The following is a 21,765-nucleotide window of genomic DNA, read 5'->3' as shown; positions in this document are numbered from 1 at the left end:
TGAACCGAACGAACACGAACAAGGCCTTGTTCATGTTCGTTCGTTAAGAAAATAATGTGTTCACGAACGGTTCACGAACACTTACCGAACGAGATTTTATGTTCGTGTTCGTTTATTAAGGAAATTAATGTGTTCACGAATGGTTTATGAACACAAACGAACACAAATAAAATCGAAAAAGCCTAGAGATTGAGACTGATGTGTTTATCAATGTGAATAATGAAAGCCTGTAAACGAATCGAATGAACACGAAATGGCATGTTCGTGTTCTTTCACTTAGCTTTAAAAGAACAGAGACACTTAATTGAACAAATATTTATGTTCAAGTTCGTTTATTTAAAAAGGGATATTTGTGTTCGTTAATTTGTTTAAAATCTAAACGAACATAAATGAACAAATATAAACGAACATACATGAACAAATGTAAATGAACACAAATAAACATAAACGAACTTAAATGAAAACACCTAAATGAACACAAATTAACAAATATAAAACATTTAAGCAGATGACCTATCTAGATAATATTTAATTATTTTCTATTAATACATAAATGAATATAAATGAACAGACATAAACGAACGTTCACGAACATAAATGAACGAACGGAACATGTGTTCATGTTCGTTCGTTTAATTAAACGAACACAAGTTTTTTGTTCACGTTCGTTCGTTTATTAAATAAACGTACTTCCCGCCGAACGGTTCACGAATGTTCACCGAACGTTCGGTTCGTTTACAGGCCAACCGTCCGATAAGAACAAACTTTTAATCTGAACCCTACGATAAGAAACAGTTATGGCTTATTTTTTTTCTTTAATCGTCTGGTTCAAGGAAATCGACAGTTCTTACACTCCGTTTCTCACGCTTCTTTTTCTTCCCTCCCACTCACAACATCTTAATTATATATTTCTTTGAATTCGGAAATCGATGATGCGGACCGTCAGCTCCACCTACAAATTGCGAAGCCTAATCAAACAATCGTCTCCATCAGTTCTGATTTTGTTCAGTTACAAACATTGCGTTGTCACGACTTGGTGCCTTCGTTAATAAGTTAGGAGGAAACAATGAGTTCAACCCCTAACTGGCAAATTGAAGTTAATTAGATTGAACCGCCAGAGATACGGTTTCAATGTATAATACTACTAATTGTGAATTTATTGCTTCCCGAAATGGAATTTTGAATTGATAAAGAGGGTTACTTTTTGGTAATTGAAGAGCCTAACATTATGTAGTTTCTAAACCAAATATTACAATTCACAGGAGGTGAAATAGTCTATCTCTAAGAATCTTTGATAAGTTTTATGGGGTTTGTTTTTTGCTGTCAACAATTACACTCACACTTTTGTCAACAGAAGAGGAGAACTTGGAGGTAAATTTTTGTTTTTAATACTAAAATTCTTAGCTAATTAATTAATTACATATCTATGTAAAGAAGTGGTCATGCTAAATACTTAACATATTTTTATTTGTATCACTGCAGGACTTGATTTCCGCTTTCCTGTTGGATCGCCATTTTGCCATCTCATAGTTTTGCTGCCTCAGACTTGGGAGAACTGAAGATTTGATTAGAAGGGGTTGCCGATGGATCAGCTTAGCTGCATTTTTGAAAAGGCGAACCACGAATTTTCATGGGTATAGTATATTATTAAATACGTTTGATCATTGCTATGCAAATACGTATAGCTAATTATGCCTTATTGTTGATGATATCATGTGTTGGACTCACGGTCACAGATCGAGGATATTGAATGGGCAATTGCTATGCAGAAAAAGGGACAAGACAACATGTGATTGGTAAGTAATTGGTCACCAATTCATGATTTATATATTGGTGAATATGTTATATATCATCAAAGATGGAATGTTGCTCAAAACAAGAATCACTAGCAAGTAAATATGATAATTAATATATGTATTTTTGCATTTAATGTTTTCTAATCGTGCGCAGATTGATATTCTAAAAATTTAGACACTTCAAGCTTGAAGATGCTTATACTTTTATAGGTATGCATAAATTTTTTATTTATGAAAGTCCTATATATTTTGCTTACATTTTAGACAAAATTTCAATACTTTTGATGCAGGATTTGGAAAAGACACCAAGTACTTTAGACTATGTTCAAAGTACAAAAATATCAACAAGAAACCCAAGGTTAGTGTTGACTAGATCAATTTGTTTGTTAATTGACAAGCTTCTACCTTTTTTGCATGTCATGACTGGACAGAAGACAAATACCTTCAGAAGAAATGGAGAAAAAGGTAATTTTTTCATGAATACATATACATGATTAAAATTATTATCTTTTTATTGAAAGTTTAGTGATTTTTTTATAACTTAATCTAGGCAATGGCTGAAGAGCGCATGGACCAAATATGAACATCATTAAAGAGGTTCTTTACACTGATTCTATGGTAAGGTTTTTATTCAAATAACTTTCATTGGTTAAATATATTTATTTCCAGTTGGTAATATTTATGGAGGTGTTGGTTACACGTTAAGGAATGCTGCAATTTCTTCTATTTTGACAATAACTTTTCGTGTTCGTATGTTTAAAATCTAAACGAACAGTTCGCGAACATAAACAATCATAAATTAACATAACCGAACCACGATAAACGAACATAAATGACCACATATGAACAAATGTAAATGACTAAATAAACGCACATAAATGAACACGAACGAACAAGTATAAAACCATTAAGTAGATGACTCATCCATATGGTATTTAATTATTATCTTTTACTATGTAACTAAAATAAACAAACATAAACGAAATAAATACATGGACATAAACGAACATTTACGAACATAAATGAACGAATGAAACATGTGTTCATGTTCGTTCGTTTAATTAAATGAACACATTTTTTTGTTCATGTTCCTTCGTTTATTAAATAATTGAACATAAATGAACTTTCGGTTTGTTTACAGACCTATATATAACAATTTTAACTTATGCAGTTTTCACTACTTTACATTGAACCATAACTCATTTTACATATAAGGGAATAATATATTTTTGTGTAGGATCCAAAATTGCTTAATATGCTATTTGCACAATGTTCTAAACTTATGCTTCAAGAGCTTTCCTCTATCTTTGATGGGTCTGCAAGAACAGCAGCTGAAGCACATGATAACTTAAAAGCTACTTTAGTTCCAGAGGTAAGTTTGGTTTTATGGCAACATTTATATCTTGATTTCAATTATATAATTTTAAACTAGCCATTGCAACCAGCAATTTTTTTTTGTTCTCTGTTTCACAAATGAATTATTTATTAATTTCAACTAATATGTTTCAATTTTCATCACGTTTTTTAATAAATAATTATGTTTAGTAACAAATTAAGTTTCTTTCGTTTTCTGTTTCGATCACAAAAATCAAATTAGTATTGTTTGTTTATTTGGGGCCTGCAATCGGGTCGGATCGGGTGACGTGTCAAAACAGGTTCATCTCAGACTTGGTTTGGTCAAATGGGTTCGGGTGAAAATGAGTTCATGTTAAAACGGGCCAATTTTTAGAAAAATCAATTTAGTTCACGTCAAGACGTTCCATTAAAAAAAAAATTAGGTTCAAGTTAAAGCAAGTAGGTTGGATTGGGTGTCGGGCCAATACGGGTTCGAGTGAAATGAGTTCGTATGAAAACGGGCCACTTTAAAAGGATTAAATCGGTTCGGTCAAGTCGGGCCACCTAAATAAACCAACTTGGTTCAGGCCAAAGTGGGCTACCTAAATAATCAATTTGGTTCAGGTCAAATTGAGCAACTTAAAAAGTCATTTGGTTTGGATCAAAACGGGCCACTTAAAAAAAACAATTTGGTTTGGATCAAAGCAAGCCGCTTTGATTTGAAATTGTTACAGGGATTTGAAAAAAAAACAATAATGGTAACTTTGTAACATGATGATGAAGTACATAATTTGCAGGTTTATTGTGTCTAAATCAGTGGATCAAAAAAGATTGTTACTGTATATGAAGAATGCGTGTCTCCATTTTATCATTGCCACTCACAACTGTGCTCAACAATCTATTTTGATCCACTGATTTAGACACACAGTTTTCATGTTTTCTAAAACAAAGTATTCATATATGGTTTTCCAACTTATTTGCTGATTATTGTGACTTGAAATTAGTTTTTAATGTTGCGATGAATATTTTTATAGGTAAATACTATAATGACTAATTAGTCTTCTTTATGTCGCAGCTGCAAGTGGAATACCTTCTATCCCGTTAATGCAAGTGAGGTATTGTGTGATAGATATTTGCATTAGTATTCTTTATTCTTATCGAAAATTTTATGCGATGGTTTTGTCATCTGGATAGCTTATTCTTATTTTATGCAATGGTTTTGTCATATGAATCGCTTCTTAATTTCTTTCTGAGGCACTCAAGTTGCAGCCTTTATATCGTATGTTTTTTTATCTTTCAATAAAGAGTTTTGAATGTACAATTATGCTTTCACCTCGCAAGAAAAGACAAAAGAAAGAGGGGTAATATGGTAATTTTAGAAGCTTTTCATGCCATCACGTTACCATTTTTAGTTAACGGGTCAAAATGAGCTAACTTAATAAACGAGTCAAACTCATCATTTGTAGTAAACGTGTCACACTCATCATTTTTAGTAAACGAGTCAAAAATATCATTTTCTGTGAATAGTTCAAAATTATAATTTGAGTAAATGGGCCAAAAAATCATTAATTTTGACTATTTTTGTCAAAATTTGTTTAGGAGATGGGTTGACTTTTTTTTTTGAATTTTGACTTTTGGTTAGTCAGGTGGCTTAAATTACAGTGGTTTTTTTAACTTGATCTTTTTGTAAAACGTGTAACCCTTTTGTTGTAACACATAAATATATAAACATGATATATGAAGTAATAACTTCTATTTGCTATTCTTGTGAGCCCGTACCTCCCTGAACGTATTGGACCGTATATGTTATTAATTTAATGCAATTGTCACATTCTTGTGTTGATATTCCTGTCCACCGGACGGGTAAACCCCTAGTTATTGAAATAATGGGCTTACACATCGGGCTAAGATTAGGCTAATCAACAACTATCGTGAACGTAAATATGATGGAATGTCAAAGCCGTAAAACCATAGAAATGTGATCACACATTCACACTACTGGTCAGTCACATAACATGATCTCTTGACAATGACAATATAAGAAACCACGATAGTTACAAGTTTTTAGTTAGAAGTAGAGACTTTGGGCCAGAGCCCATGATTAAGAGATCCGACAGGCCCAAAGGTTTAGGCGTTATAGTCTTATAGACTTAGACAGTTATAGCTAACAACAGCTTGTTATTGTTTGTGTCAAGAAACTAAATTTTTGTAGCTAGTTGTTACTACTTACTAGTCAAATTATCAACCATTAGACACCAAAAAGTCATTTGGCATAATGGTATTTTGAGGTGTAATAAGGTGCTCCCTCTTTTGGAGGTTACGGTTCGAGTCTCGTGGTGCGCATTGGTGTAATCTTATTAAGAATATATTAGATTGTCGTTCAAAAAAATATGGAACATTAAACGTCCATAGGACTTGAATGAGATACAGACTAGTGATTTCATGTGAGGGGCATATAGTGTGGTCTCACGGGGCACGCGGTAATCAAGCTAGCGTCGTGCTAACTTTGACTTGAACGCATAAAACTTTAGATCGAATATAAAAATCTTAGTTTGTTTACAAGTAAACATAAATTTATAAAAGCTTTTCCAAAGTGATCACATTTTAGCTTTGTGGTTTTGCTTCGTTATATCTTTGTTTTGAAATGTAACTTTGTTGTTGAGGCGAGATTGCGTCCCATGTTATTTAAATCACACCTGAAAAGGCCATAGTCACGTTGACCAAGGATAGCATTGTTGGTTTCTTTCATGATGCTTGGTATTCTTGAATTAACTTCCCTTGTTATCCAAGCTATTGTACATAGTCTTTTCACAGTTCGCCCGCAATGACGATCGCGAAGCTACTGAATTAGTGCTAGCCCAATGTTGGCGGTTGATCCTCGGTATTACCGTGAAACAACTTTGAGACTTGCTTTTAGCAAATAAGAGACGTATTTTTTGAACATACAAGTATTTTTAATAGCATTTAACATATATACTTGGATTTTTAACATAGAAAAGAAAAAACAATTTGTAATGGGCTACTTGCCATGCATGCACCAAGAATAATTATCATATTTAAAAAAAAAACATACTTTTATACGTAAATAGATAATAAAAAACACATAAAAGAATAACTAAAAAAAACTTGTAGCCAAAGAACTTGATTAAGAAAAAAATAAATATGACAATTAAACAAATTTAGAAGATAACTCAAAATAAAAATAAAAAAACTTAGATTCCAAGGGACTATTGAACAAAGACACAAGTTTTAGAGGAGCTAGCAACTACAGTTTCAGCCATCAAACCAAACCATCAGTTCGTTAACTTGTTTATACATTGAAATTAATTGTAAAAAGGGTCAAACAATTGGTCTTATAAAAGGATTTCGTGGCACCGACAACTTGATATTTATCTATCATATATAATAGGTGAATTTCAAGTCAAGTAAAGGATCGACAAATGTGATTAGCCTTTTTTTCATGCAGTATTTCAGTCCTAGTCATTTGTAGTAAGTCAGATATATATCCTTATCTTAAACATTCTCTGATACAACCAACCCAATTGCATAGATGCTATGTCAGGTCTTCTAAGATGTTGGACATCATCTTTAAGCCACCTCAACTGGTGACAAAGTATGTGTCGGTGAGGTCCAGATCTTTTAAGTTGTGTGTGAAGTGTCATGTTGAATAATTTAGAAGTTTTTCACAACTTTGTAGGTAGGTGGTGAAGCGTTATTATGAACAATTTATTTAGAAGTTGGTGAATTAGAGCTCTAAAGGTTCTAAATTTTACTTCAGATACAAAGATAAAGTCTCCTAAAGTATTTTTTTTTCTTCAATACTTGATTGAATACTTAGAGCAAACATATGATAAATCTTAATGCATCAAATAATTGCCGGTGTACAAATCACACGCATTTAGCAACTCTTTCATAGGACAAATTCAAATGTACTATATAAAATGTCCTGATATAGTTTAAAAACATAGACATTTACTGTGATCGTTTATGTTCAACACAAACTTGCATGAAATATTAGTTATTGGGGTAAAAAGTGCGTATGCATTTATTTATCAGAAAAATACAAAATTGAACCTTTTATGGTTTTATTTGTGTGTAAACACTTCACACGAAATATCGAATTATCCTATGGCTTGTTCATGCAACACATGATCACACCTATGTTCACGCCACCTTCACGCATTACACACTAGTTACATATACATTTTTATGATTTATCAACAAACGTGTCAAACTACAAACTCAATACAAAGTCTCATATTTATACAAAACGTATTTGAACCCTTAAATTAAAAAATTGTAGGTTAATACCTTAAAATATATATCCACATAAAGTCAAAAAAATATAAAAAGAACTTAAAAATATTCTATTTATTTATATATAAGAAAAAAAGGAAAAAGATGTGGCACACCCTGAGATCTTTTGTAAATTATTGAAGCAATGAAGTTTGAATAATATCTTTAGTCTACGTTACTATGTCCCGGCACTTTCCACGAGTATGCATGACTTCCACATGATTTTCTGCATCTCATTATCGATTGTCAGACTGGCATGATGTAACAAATAATTTATGATTAATAGTGAAATAAAAATAAAAATGTTAAATCAACCTGCTATATATTTATCACTGTGAGGGCAAGACCTATTCTAACATTCGTTACTTTTCAAACCCGAAAACCCGACCCATTTTAAATTTTCGGTTTTTGGTTTAAAACAAACATTATAATCCATCTCATTTGAATCCGTTAACCCGACCCATTGAGTCGTTTCGATGTATTTTTTTATTTTTTATTTGTTTATCGCTATTAAAGTGTTTCCCGACGTTCGAAGTTCGTTGTTCACCCATCTAGTATTTCTTTCAATCAATTTTTATCAGTTAATCTATCCTCAAGCTATCGGGTTTATTGCGAGACTAACGCGGATATAATTATATGTGCTTTCATATACTTTTAACAAGTTTAATAACTTAAAGGTCCAAGATGTAATATAAAACTTTGAATTAGTTTTATTATAACTAAGAACTAGAGGGACTAAAACTGTAATTTGATTAAACTATCTATCCCACCCCAACAGACCCCCCCCCCTTCTCGGTTTTCCGGCCAGCATTCCGGCTGCCGGAAACGCGTCGCCGGCAAGGCCAAATAACCCGTTTAATCCGCTCTTTGACCCATGTAATTAGCATAACGGCCTTAGAACTCGATAACAATCTTTAATCAATATATCAATTACGTTTTAACGCGTTTAATGGTGCAAATAATACATTGACCCACCGGAAATTATGCAAATTTTAATAACGATCTGAAGAAACACTAATCGACCCCGAGCAGATTACGGATAACCTGGGGGTTAGATAGATGTTTCCCACGAGGGGTTAGACCCGGCAAAGATGGTTCTTCTGATAACCTGCAAAACAGACACCGTGAGCTCGTCACTAAGAAGGGGGGGTTCCTCCTTGTGACCACCCTCCGGCGTGAGAATCAGACTAGATTGCTCTTGAATATAAATGTATATTAAGAGATTGCTAGAGCAGATATCAGGTATAATATGTAATACGAGATAGTATATGATGATAAGATGATGAGATAAGATGATCATACCATTTGGGGTATTTATAGCCGAAGGTAGGTTTCCAAGAAGGTGTAGCCGGCTGAATAGTATTCTTGTTCTACCAACTGTGGCCTACGCACGTGCCATGCTGGTAGTTGGTGGGTAGGCAGCGGCTGACAGTGACCAGGCCTGCTGTGTACTATTCCTTTTCCACCAACTGCCGGCTATGCACGTGGTATGACAGGAGTTGGTGAGTAGGCAGCGGCTAATAGTGACATACAGTACAAGAGCATGCTGCTCGCCATACTGTTGTCAATGAGCTGTCGTATCTTTGGTCAGATCTTTTGCCCATACCTCGTCAGGTACAGTACAGAAGATCTTCCCGTATCGTACGGACTGGCTTATTTGGGCGGGAGTATTCCCCCTCCCGCCTTTGTGCGGGATTGTTCCCGGCTTTGCTCATTCCTTCAGGTGACAACTGAATTATTGAGAGCTAAGTGCCTTGTGCGTGTAGCCTTGCTGCGCGGGTGGCCTTCCCTGATGGCTTGTATCCGCAGCTGCGGGAACAGGTAAAGTACTTCACCATTGGGAGGCATTTCCTGCGGGAACAGCTTGCGTACTGCGCGTAAGGACGTCACGTCTCTGAGCATGGTGGGTCCTGCGGATCCAGTTGGTTTCTGCGCAGACGTCTCTCTTCAAGGTGAGTCTTGCGGGTCCAACTGGGCTCTGCTGGGACCTACCTCTTCAAGTCCCCCCAGTCCAATGTTCTTCTCATGAATGTTTAATAAAGTGAGGTGAACTTTTGGACTTAAGCAAAGGGTTTTGAAAAGGGTTTAGTTTTAAGGTTTTCCATGGGGATTCTTCCCGCGGAAGTCCTTATGTCACTTGCAGAAATTCCCGACTTTCCTGCTTGATCTTTGGGTATGATGCGGGTAGGTCTGTAACCTCCTCGCAAGTCAGGAGCGTTGAGTCACACTTGTGTGGATTCTCCATGAGGTTTTGGTAGTTTTGAACATAGTGATCAATTATGTTTAAACCACCAATTCCATCTTGGAGCTTCAAACAATGTAGTTCTCGACGTTCCCGCTATGCGGGGATGTTATTCCCGTCTCCGCAAGCATTGCCCAGAAGATCCTTCTTGATTTCAATTCCCTGCGGAGCGCTAGGTATGTGAAGGGTTTTGCCTTAACACTGTACCCGCACTCGTCTTACGGTTACTTTACTTCCAAGGTATTCCTGGCGTCAATTCCCTGCGGGTGCTAAGTATGTGAAGGGTTTTGCCTTGACAATGTACTCGCACCCGTCTTATAGTTACTTGGTTGCCAAGGTATTCCTGGCGTCAATTCCCTGCGGGTGCTAGGTATGTGAAGGGTTTTGCCTTAACACTGTACCCGCACCCGTCTTATAGTTACTTGGTTGCCAAGGTATTCCTGGCGTCAATTCCCTGCGGGTGCTAGGTATGTGAAGGGTTTTTCCTTAACACTGTACCCGCACCCGTCTTATAGTTACTTGGTTGCCAAGGTAAGGGGTATTTTCCCGCTTACTTTTGAATCTTTTTGAATTTTTTTTTTTTTGAAATTCGAAGAGTTGGTGAAAGGATAAGAACAGTCCAAACTGTTGAAACGTCGTGCGACGGTTTCTTCTGACTGTGTCAGGACGTGCAGGAAGTTATGGTGACGTGACAGTACCTGGTCATTCCAGACGCTTTTTCAGGCGCGTGGGCGCGATGTTTCGGGCGCGTGGCCGCGAAATTAATGGTACGCGTTCTTTCAACAGCTGTTGCCAGCTTGCTTTTTGCCACGTGTCATAGTTTCATTGCACCTTCGATTTCTCTCTCTTCCGCATTAAATTCATCGCATTAATTGCGATTAGTATATAAAGGGGGAGATGGTTCTTTGTAATCCATACTTTCACTTTTCTCTTCATCTTCAAAACGATTTCCGGCGAATACTCACCTTTTCAGTCGAGCATTCTCTTGAAATCGTTTTCTTCTTTCATCTGCAAGATGTCTTCTCACGATCTCGAAGCTACAGCCCAGGAGGCTGGGGTGTACGCCGATGACAAGAGTACTGCTGGCGAGTGCCAGTGTGCTCTGCCCGTCGATCTATATCAGTACATCGTCAGGAAGTTCATGCTCGAGTCTCTCGAGCCTGAGTTTCCTGAACCTCATCAGACGGTGTATGATGCCCCCAGAGGCAAGATCGGGGTATATGCTGCATTCTTTGTCTATGGGAATCTTAGGTTCCCTTTGACAAAGTTTGTGTACCGTGTCCTGGAGAGGCACGGTGTACACCTGACCGAGGTGCACCCGATGGCGATCGCGAAGATTCGCCACTTCGAGTGGGTGTGCCGGATTCTGGGCATTGAGCCATTCGTCGACCGCCTGATGACCTTCTACTCTTGGAGGTGCATCCAGGGGTGGTATACGCTGATAACCCGGATCAAGTGTTTGAAGATTTGCGCAACCGAGCGCAGTCTTCGTTCGTGGAAGCGGGAGTTCTTCTATATCTCCGCTCGCGCCATCCCCCTTGCCATGAAATTTAAGAATGGGCAAGCTCTCCCCAGCCTTCACGCCTCCAACTACCAGGAGGCGGAATGGTTTTCAAAGATTTCCCGAGTCCAATCTCCGGTTTACCGGTTTGCGGAGTCCGGGATGGTGATGCTCGGGATGAGCCGGGTGTGGAAGGATGCGGAGGCGCAAAAGATCCCGATCGTCCTTGAATACGGTTCGAACTCTGTTCCTTACGGTATGCTCTGTTTACTTTGTTTATATAGGTTTGTCTTCTAACTGCTTTTCTTTTATTTCAGAGGGGAACGACTTGCAGTCGCTCCTGTATCCGCGGGAGGCTGATAGTCCCGCTCGGATGGGAACTCGTGCTCTAGATGAGAACGAGTTGCCCATCCTTGAACAGACGGCGGATCGGTTCGTGGAGGTCTACCCGTCAGGCCACGAGATCCTGAGCGCCAGGCGGCCAGGTAAGGCGTTATTCAACCCTCGACCCCTCAATGCTGAAACCTCTGCTGGAATTCCTCTAATCTTGTGTTCTGATGAGGAATCCGCAGATGGTCCTCCGTTGGTGCGGAAGAAGAAGGCTGCCGGCGGGAAGGGAAAGGCGAAGGCCTCCACTGCCGATCCGGTGCCTCGGTCTAATTCAGAGACCGAGAGCGAGGAGGTGGCGGGAACCCGGGTAGTGATAGGACCACTGCTCCGGAGGCTGCGACGACTGTCACCTCCGGAGAGCCCAGGATGACAACGGTGAGCGGCGTGAAGAGGCCGGCTCCATCGGGTTCATCCCCGCCTGTCCGCACTTTTAGGCTCAAGAAAACCCGTAAGTACAAACTTTATTTTTAACTTCATAGCTTTCCATCATTAATACTTATCTTCTTTGTGCAGGCGTGGATGTTGACGCATTCCAGGGTGGAGCGGGGAGGAGTACCTCCGGACCCATGACGGTAGGCTTGGTTAGCCTACCTGAGGCGACGACCCAGGCGGCTGCGCCTGCGCCTGCTTCCGCTGGTTCAGTTGCTCACTCCGTTGAGCCAACTGTTCCAGCTGTGATGACATCACCGCCGGCTGTCAGTGCCATTTTTACCGCATCTTTCACTGAGCCGGCGGTTATTTTTTCTGCGCATTCCGCAGCGGCGACTACGGTTGTGAGTTCACCTCCGGTGAGTTCACCTCCGTTGGTTTCGACCGCGGCGGCCTCCATGCTTCCGACGTCGGCAGCCACAGCCGATCCTTCAGGTATGCTTGGGGCTTATCGCCAACCTCTGCCTCCTTCCCATCTGCCTGACCTCTTGGATGGATTTCCTTTGGGTTCAGGTGATGGGTTTGGCGGCTATCGGCCTGTTGTTGACCCTACAGGTGCGTAGGGTTCTTTTGGCCTTTTTATATTTTTATCATCTTTTCCTAACTGCTTTTTGTTTTTTGCAGTGTCGGATTCCAATGAAGTGTATGTTCCACGATGGAACATCCGCCGAGGAACAACCCTTCGCACACCTGTGGAGTGCGTGGAGTGGGCTCGTCACGCAGCTCCCAGTGGTGCGTTGGGGGAAGCCATGGCTAGCTACCAGGAGGGTAGGCTAACCAATGAGCTTCGGGTTCTCCTGGCCCGGATGCAGCCGCGCGTCGAGCTGCTTTGTCGTGAAAACGACAAGTTAAAAGCAGCTCGCATTCAAGAAATAGCTCGGGCGCGGGCTGTCCGGGAGGAGAACGCAAGGCTTACCGCAGTGGCTGCGGAAAAGGAGAAGGCCTTCAAGGCCCTCGAGGTTGAAGTTCAGGCCCGGCTCGAGGCCCGTTCCAAGGCTGCCCAAGCTGTTAACGAACAGCTTCGGCTGGCTAAGGAAACTGCACGGAACGCAACCGAGAGGGCTACCAAGGCTGAAGCTGTTGCTGAGCCTCTACGCGTGGAGAATGAGGAGCTTAAAGCCAAATTAGAGGCTCTCCAGCAGGCTCATGATGCCTTGGCGATGGAAGACGCCAAAAAGCTCCAAGAGATCTTGGACCAGAGGGGGGTGCTTGACCACACTGAGCGGAAGCTAAAGGGCGTCGAAGAGGCTGCGGCTAAAGAAGTGTTGCTTGCCAACCTCAATAAAAGCGAAGCCGAACGCGCCCGTAACGAAGCTCAAGCTGCCCTCCAGGAGGCTCTGGTTGCCAAGGAATGGCTTCTTCGAGAAGCGTTGTCTCAGGTATGTTTAGCTTCATGTCTTCACGCTTTTCTTTGTAAATAGAAAAGGTTTTGATACTTGTATATTTTCTTTTTTGTAGGTTGTGCATCGAGTCTTCACGGAGACGTCTTATGACGAAGCTATGAGCGCAGCCCTCAACGCTTCTCATGAGGATGGGGAAAAGGCCGGCTTCCTGCTTGGTCTAGGGTTCGTTGAGAAAGGCATCCCGCCTTCCAACTTCCCTTTATTTGATGTGGATACTGAAGCTGTATACGACCAAGCAGTGAATCAGTATGCCGCCTTCCTGCATCTGGTGGTGGAGAAGGTGAACGAAGCTGCTGCTGCTGATGATGGGCTAGCTATCCTTAAAGCTTTCCTTTAACCGCCACGCTCTACTGATGGTGCTGGTCCAAGTGGAAGTGGCCCTGAAGCTTGATCCTGAAGATCCCTTCCCACTGTTAGGATAGGTTTAGCTTGTATAGATTTATATTCTTGTAGGCGGGTAGTTACCCGGCCATTCTTGTAATGAATATTATGAAATATAAATCTTTGTGCGGGTAAGACCGCTATTTTCACTGGATTCCTTGCTTTATAAACGTTATATGACTTGCATACTTTAGTTTAAATTAGCAATTTTCCAAGTGTTTAGAATAAGTTAACCTTTGAACGTGGTAGATAATAGGTTGAAGTTTTGCTTCCTCTTTCGTGATTGTGCGGGTAGGACCGTCACTTGCACTTAGTAGGATGGCTAAACTTTACCTATATCTGACCTGCGTAGAGGTTTTCCTCATCTTTTTAGAAATTTTCTAAGTGTTTAGAATAAGTTAACCTTTGAACGTGGTAGATAATAGGTTGAAGTTTTGCTTCCTCTTTCGTGATTGTGCGGGTAGGACCGTCACTTGCACTTAGTAGGATGGCTAAACTTTACCTACATCTAACCTGCTTGTAGGTTTTCCTCATCCTTTTGTTAGAAATTCTCTGTTTTGAATAAGTTAACCGTTCGACGCGCGGTTGTCAATAGGTTCGGTTTCCTCTCATGATTTGTGCGGTTAGGACCGGCACTTTCATTTAGTTGACCAAAGTTTACCTATGACTGACCTGCGTGAAGGTTTGCCGTTTTTTGGGTTTATGCGGGTTTTGCCGCCTTCCCCACGCAACGACTTTCCACGTAATTATGCGGTGAAAACCGGCATATCCGTGTTGAATAAATTAACCGTTCGACGCGCGGTTGTTAATAGGTTAGTGTTCAGTTTCCTCTATCATGATTCATGCGGATAGACCGGCACTTTCATTTAGTGGGATGACTGAACTTTACCCTTCAACTGACCTGCGTGAAGGTTTGCCGTTTTTTGGGTTTATGCGGGTTTTGCCGCCTTCCCCACGCAACGACTTTCACACTTATGTATGCGGTGAAAACCGGCATCTCCGTGTTGAATAAATTAACCGTTCGACGCGCGGTTGTTAATAGGTTAGTGTTCAGTTTCCTCTATCATGATTCATGCGGATAGACCGGCACTTTCATTTAGTGGGATGACTGAACTTTACCCTTCAACTGACTTGCGTGAAGGTTTGCCGTTTTTTGGGTTTATGCGGGTTTTGCCGCCTTCCCCACGCAACGACTTTCACACTTATGTATGCGGTGAAAACCGGCATCAGTGTTGAAAGTTCATAAATATAAATGTAAAATCATCAGCGTCGATGTTCTAAGGAGAATCATTTCCATTAGAAGTGGCTCTGGGCCTTTTCTTTACAAATTTGGAATTGATCTACATGCAAACTGTGTAATTGAGCTCCCTTCCATGTTGTTGGGATGGGAGTGCCATCGAGCCGATATGCACCTGGTTCGGGATCTCGTTCTTTACGCAGCATGTAGTCTCCACATTGAAGCTGCCATTGACCCACCGGAAATTATGCAAATTTCAATAACGATCATTTAAAACCTAAACGTTCACCGTCAAGACTTAACATACCGGGTAATTGTTTATATGTTTCTGGTCGTTTTTCTTTATTTAATGAAACCCCTAACTCAGATTAAACAAACATTGATCGAATTAGGAGTATTGAATCTAGGGTTTGTTCATGGAGAAGATGAACTTGGGTAACAACATAAATAATTATGTTTCTGTTCTTTTAACAAATCAGTAATCTGGTCTGGTGGTTAGTTCATGTTATTGTGTCCATAAGAGCATTCTCATCCCACCCTCTATCCCTAAACCAAAAATTACACTAAAACTCACTACATTTTTCTTTCTATTTCAATTAAATAATACTTTTTATACATTTTATCATTACCTTTTCTCTTTCCTTCACTCGCAACCACTTTCAAAATATATTAAAAAATTATAGGGGTTGAACAGTAGCTTTTCAAATATACAGAAAAATCACTACTTTTTCTAAAATATAAAAACTCTTCACTCACAACACCCTGAATCACTCTCTAAATTATAAAAACACCCCTTCATTTAAATGAGGGGTTGGATGAGAATGCTCTAAGAGCATTCTCATCCAGTTCTCTATCCCTATATTCATATATATCATATAATTACACTAAAAAACACTATATTTCTCTCTCATGTTCAATTAAATAATATTTTTTATACAATTTTCATTACAGTTTTCTCTCTCAACCCTATAATTTACAAAAAAAATCACTACCTTTTTCCTAAATTTACAAAAAAATCACTATCTTTTCTTTCTCCACCCTATAATTTACACTCACAACCACACCTTATAATTTACAAACCCTCTTCATATAATTTTAGGGGATGGGTTGGGAATGCTCTAAGGACCCGGGTTCGAACCGGGTCATGACATTTCTTTTTGTTATTTATTTTCATTAAACCTTCTCTACTTAAATCAAAATAAATTAGGTAAAAATAAAAAATAAACCAATTAAAATTATTATTATTACTATTATTTTACTAACTAAAATTTTATAAACTATAATTTATCGTTTCCATCTAAAACCCAACTATCACGTTCGTTAAACCATCAAAACTAATTTATGTTTCCGTTACTTTAATTAATTAGCTCGTTAATATAAATCTGTTAAAACCGTTAAGATTAATTCCGTTAACTTAAATTGCTAGCTTTTATTTCGTTATCATAATTATTTTCAAGATAAGATAACTATTTAAAATTTGTGCCTTGTAAGATACCATGTTAGTTTTAGTTTTATTATTGAATATTACAAATCTTGTTAATATTATTTTAAAATTCCGTTTCATTAACTTTGCTTCGTTAACTTTAAATATAAGAAATCATAATTATTTTGAGATAGAATTCAACTATTAAAACCAATATTCCTGTAAATAAATAATTCTCATTTTGGTAATAAACTCCTAATTAAATAATATTAAAATCTATAGCAAACCCATTAAAATTCCGTTAAAACTTAAAAATGATATTATAATACCACATAATGCCATAAAATCCATTAAAACAATAGAATATCCCTTTAACCAAAATAATTAACTTTATTAATCCTGTTAGTTAGTCTTAAATTTTTCATATTTACTTTTATAGTTTGAGAAGTCCAATCGTCTCGGTTCCTTTGACACATTTCGGTTTTGTCTTTATTTCCGCTTGTCACACCTCGGCCTAGAGCCTAGGCGTATGACCAATAGTTGATACATGTTTTGCAAATATATCAGAGTTACATTATTTTAGCGGAAATCATAAAATATTATTATAATGAAATTTTGGGAATTTAATACCCATTTTGATATTTCAAATACCTGTCATTTTAAAAATATGATTCTTCACAATATTTTAATTAAAACATATGAGCCATCAGATCACTTCTAATGACTATGTCTCCAACCTTATAATCTGGCTTACTTGTCTGTACTACCTTTACTGTTTCCCTAATATGTGGGGGGAAAATACGTCAGCTATGTGCTGGTGAATAACGCTGACTCAATAAAAAGATTTTCATAATTCATCATAATATAATCATATACAAAAATCACCTTCGTTATGATACAACACCAATAGTGTTCAACGACTCAGTGGGCCTCATCCCATCGGAACTAAAAATACCAATAGACCACATAATTGGACTTCACTCGCCTTAGAGACAGTCACTTGCCTCATGGTCAGTAGATTTGTAGTGGCCCACTACAAATCATATATGAATGGATCCAGACACATGTATTTTAGCCTGAGTGTTTAGTACTACCTTGTATCAAAACGTTTTTAGAGGATTTGAACCAACCCTCATGCAAATACTTTCATAACTCTTTACATATGGATAACAGTCCATAGTTTATAAGAGTAAACATTTCATAAACATAGAGGATTTGAACCAATCCTCATATAAAATCTTTTCTGACTCTTTATCTATGGATAACCCTCCATAGTAAATAAATATCTTTATGACAGTACTTAGACGTATTCACGTCATAAAACATTCATAAAAGGTTGGACGTATTTACCTTATAATCAATGTGTCTCACTGATAATTGTCTGATCTTTATCTCGGACCTATAATACGAGAATAATATTTCATAAATAACTAGATCTACAAATCTAGCTTTAGACCTTTAGTCTATTTACATAACCTCCACCTTGATAGTCTTTTCTTTTAGAAAACATAAATGTATACTACGTTTCTTCATTGTGAAGAAACGTATATATATATATATATATCTAATTTCTTCTTTCATACGAAATATATTTACACAATAATAAAGAATAATATTTTATCCATAATCTTATCTTATGAAAGCTTATTACAATTACTTATCTGATCAAGGTATAGACTATATTCCTGACTAAGGTCTAAGTCATATAAAATAATAATAAAATAATAACTTAAGCAGAACCCCTACCTTATGCGGGTATTTTATTTTCCTAAGCTATGCGTGGGTAGCACTTCTATTTCCTTATCACGTACTGAAGCTTAAACCGTCAGAACCTTGTTTCGAACTCGCTTAACACATCTACGGGTCGTTAAAACTTCAGTTCTTGCACGAATTACAAGAAATCGGAATCACGAAACCTCACACGAGTTGGGCACGTCTCCTGTGACATTTGAGCTAAAACAAGGTACACCTCAGTACGTATTTACCGATTAAGCAAATAAACGCTTTTTGCGTAACAAACGAACGATTAACCGAACGGGTCGGGTTATGACCCAGAAATCCCGGGGGGCCATCTATAAGTGATATACGTTTAATATGAGCTAAAATATTAGTATTATGGCCTTAGTTCGATAGCAAACAAGTTAAACGAAAACATGCTCGTTTAACTACCCGTTATAGATTTAAACGCGAAAGATAATTACAAACCAAGCATTGTATCATCCGTTAAGCCGAAAAAGACTTAGCAAACACTTATTTGAAATGTTTTAAGCGATCCGTGAAAATATTTTTGATTTTCACAAACATATAGTATGTTTTTATAATTTTACACAAAACTAGTCGAAAAACACACGTTTTCACACTGTTTAACGCACCCGATAAGTTTTTCGCGCCAAAAACCGAACCCGAACTAAATTTCGACTGGGATTTTCGTTTTTGGGTCTTTAGAATCAGAAACTTGGGCCAAAATGGGCTCAAAATGGGCCCATAAGACTGCCGATCGGCCTAGTAAACCCCACCCCCATTTTTTTTTATAAAACTTGTTACCTAAGCTTTTTATTCATTTCACTTGATAAAAAACTGGAGTCCAAGTAGCTGCAAGTCACTTTTCTAGAAATCTTCCAAACCCTAAGGTAACAACTTAAATAAGTAGCTTTTAAACTTGTTTAACCTTGATTAATACCATAAAAACATGTCTTAATTGCTAAAAATCATTCCTAACCATGTAAAAATCCTAAAAATGGTCCATAAACATGTTTTAATCATAAACATGGTAAGGAACCTGTTTTGATAGTTTTTTTGGCCATAAACACGGATTAAAGGGTTGAAACGGCGTTTTTTAGGTTCAAAAGTTCGTTTTTGTGCACTAGCCGAAACCCTAAGTTAAAGGGCTATTATATTGATGAAACATGCTTGGTTTGTGATATAGGACTTGTATCTAGCCTACATAGGAGCACAAGAGCTTGAAAAGTTGATTAGAAAGTCGGAAACGAGCCAAACCCGCTAAGGTAATGCCGAAACACTCGCTTACGGGCTGTTTAGGTTAAGGTTGTGATGTACATATTATTAGGCCTTGAAATTTTTCAGGGACATCTGGAACCATGTCATTGAGTCCCTGTTCAAATTTGGTAATTTTTCGACCAACCGAGAATATTTGGCGAATTTATTACCAAATTGGGATGTTTATTTGGGAAAAATAGCTAAAATACTTCAAAAATTATGAAAATTTCCTTGAAATTTATATTTGATGTATTTTCATCACATATGAATTTTTGGATCATTTGGAGAAGTCTAAAGGTGTTTTGTGTATATGCGTTCGTATGAATTTTTATAGCCGAATTTGGGTCGAAAAGAATATCGCACGAGCTTTTTACATTCTGAAATTGATTCAGGTTGTTTTGGGACATTATTTGAGTATTCAGGAATTTTGGTGGAATTTTTGGAAATTTTTTGGGATAAACGGACGATTTTTAGATGGAATATAGCTGATAAAATAATTTTTTATAAATTAATAAATCAGTAAATAATTCCAGAAATATTTTTATAAAAATCTACATATTTTAATTGATAAGTGTTTAAATTTTCATAATTTAATGATTAACGGTTAATTAATTATGCTAATTTGAAGATTAAACAAATTCAGTTTTTATAAAAACCGGCAAGTTCGCGATTAACGAACCTGCGGGAATATCAAAATACCAAGAGTGATCAAAAATCATATTTTTGAACTAATTAAGTAAAAACGAACTTTTCTATGAGAAACCTGGACAATCCGGGTGGATTGTGCGCGTTTCTTCTTAAATCAAACTGAATAAACGGAAACGGGCCATGTGGCTAATCCGGGACCCCAGTATGTGATCCTTCTTTATAACTTAATCATCTTATTAACCAATACATTTACCCAAGCTTATTTTCCCATAACTGTTTTCTGAACGCGTAAACGAACAACTTGGCCCAGCGGGAAAAACGGGAATCTGAGCCAAGTTCGGTTTTAAGTATTAGACATTGAATAACATCACAACCTAAGCCTATTGCCACTTTCTGGCATTCCAGCTATACCCAGATTAGTTATACAGCCCAGTTTAGTATTGAGATTATAATAATATTAAAATATTAATATTATTATAATATTGATTATAGGAACTACTGATAGCGGACCGAACAAACCACGAGCTGATACAGTATGATTATCTACTAAACCGTGAGTTTCATGACCCCACTCTTTAAACAGTTTTTCGAACTTTTGGGGTGAAAAGCATGTTTGATTACATATACATACCTGAAACATGTATTAATGTGAATTATCTAAGTGCTAACACACGAAAGTCCCCACGATCACAGTGATTAACTTCGAGCCGGTGGCTTGTGAATAGTACTATTGATTTGACAAACCCAAACGGAATCGGCCTGGTTTCCGTGTCACATAGCGCCGTTTGCACATGACCATATTTATACAAACAGGCTATGTAGTGTTAGACATAGCTACCGCGGCATGTTGTGGGCGGAAAGGAGCCACAGTGGTTGATTGAGTGTGGGAAATGGATGCGCGCATCACATACAGTCAAGGCTTCACTGTAGCTTAGCATACTTATATCATTTACATATATACATACTTATTTCATGATTACAAGTGTTAACTTGTGAATACTCATTACTGTTTTCTTGAAACTCGTGAAACTCACCAACTCTAGTAGTTGACCCATTTTAAACTGCTTTTCAGGTGTACCTAAATCGGAATGATTTGGTGATCTGTTACTTGCCCAAGGTGTGTGGTTGATGCTATGTGAATAGAGGCAAGGGTGTTAGTAGTAAGAACGTATAGTTAACGAACTAGTTTTGTTTATATCACACAGACTGTAAAACAATGATAGAACAAAGAAATGTAATATATTGTAAATTAGTTGTAATGTTTCTTTATAAACAATGTGTTGATACCAGAGGTGTCTGTTACATTCCCGTTTTACGCTTCCGCATTGTGCTAGTCGGGGTGTGACATCTCCTAAGGTTGTGTGTGTGAAAGTGAGTGTGAAAATAGGATGAGAAAGCTTCAAACCCGTAGCCCCCTTTTATTGGCAAAGTTTTGACCACCATCGCGTAGCGCGATGGGGTTTTCCCCTGGCCATCGCGTAGCGCGACGCCGCAATCCACCAGAGGTTGCCACGTGGTTGATCCGGTTACTTAACCGGGTCATCGCGTAGCGCGATACCCCCTTCCTTCTGGACAATCGCGTAGCGCGACGCCCCTTTTTCTAAACTCATGGGAAACTACATCGTGTAGCGCGATGGTCTAATCTGTATACCCATCGCGTAGCGCGATGGGTCTGGAAATCAGAAAT

The sequence above is a fragment of the Bidens hawaiensis genome, unplaced genomic scaffold, assembly GCF_021521415.1.
Source record: "Bidens hawaiensis isolate Kalapana, Puna unplaced genomic scaffold, B.hawaiensis_p1.1 tig00017470_1, whole genome shotgun sequence".
Taxonomy (NCBI): domain Eukaryota; kingdom Viridiplantae; phylum Streptophyta; class Magnoliopsida; order Asterales; family Asteraceae; genus Bidens; species Bidens hawaiensis.
This window is presented reverse-complemented; position numbering follows the sequence as displayed.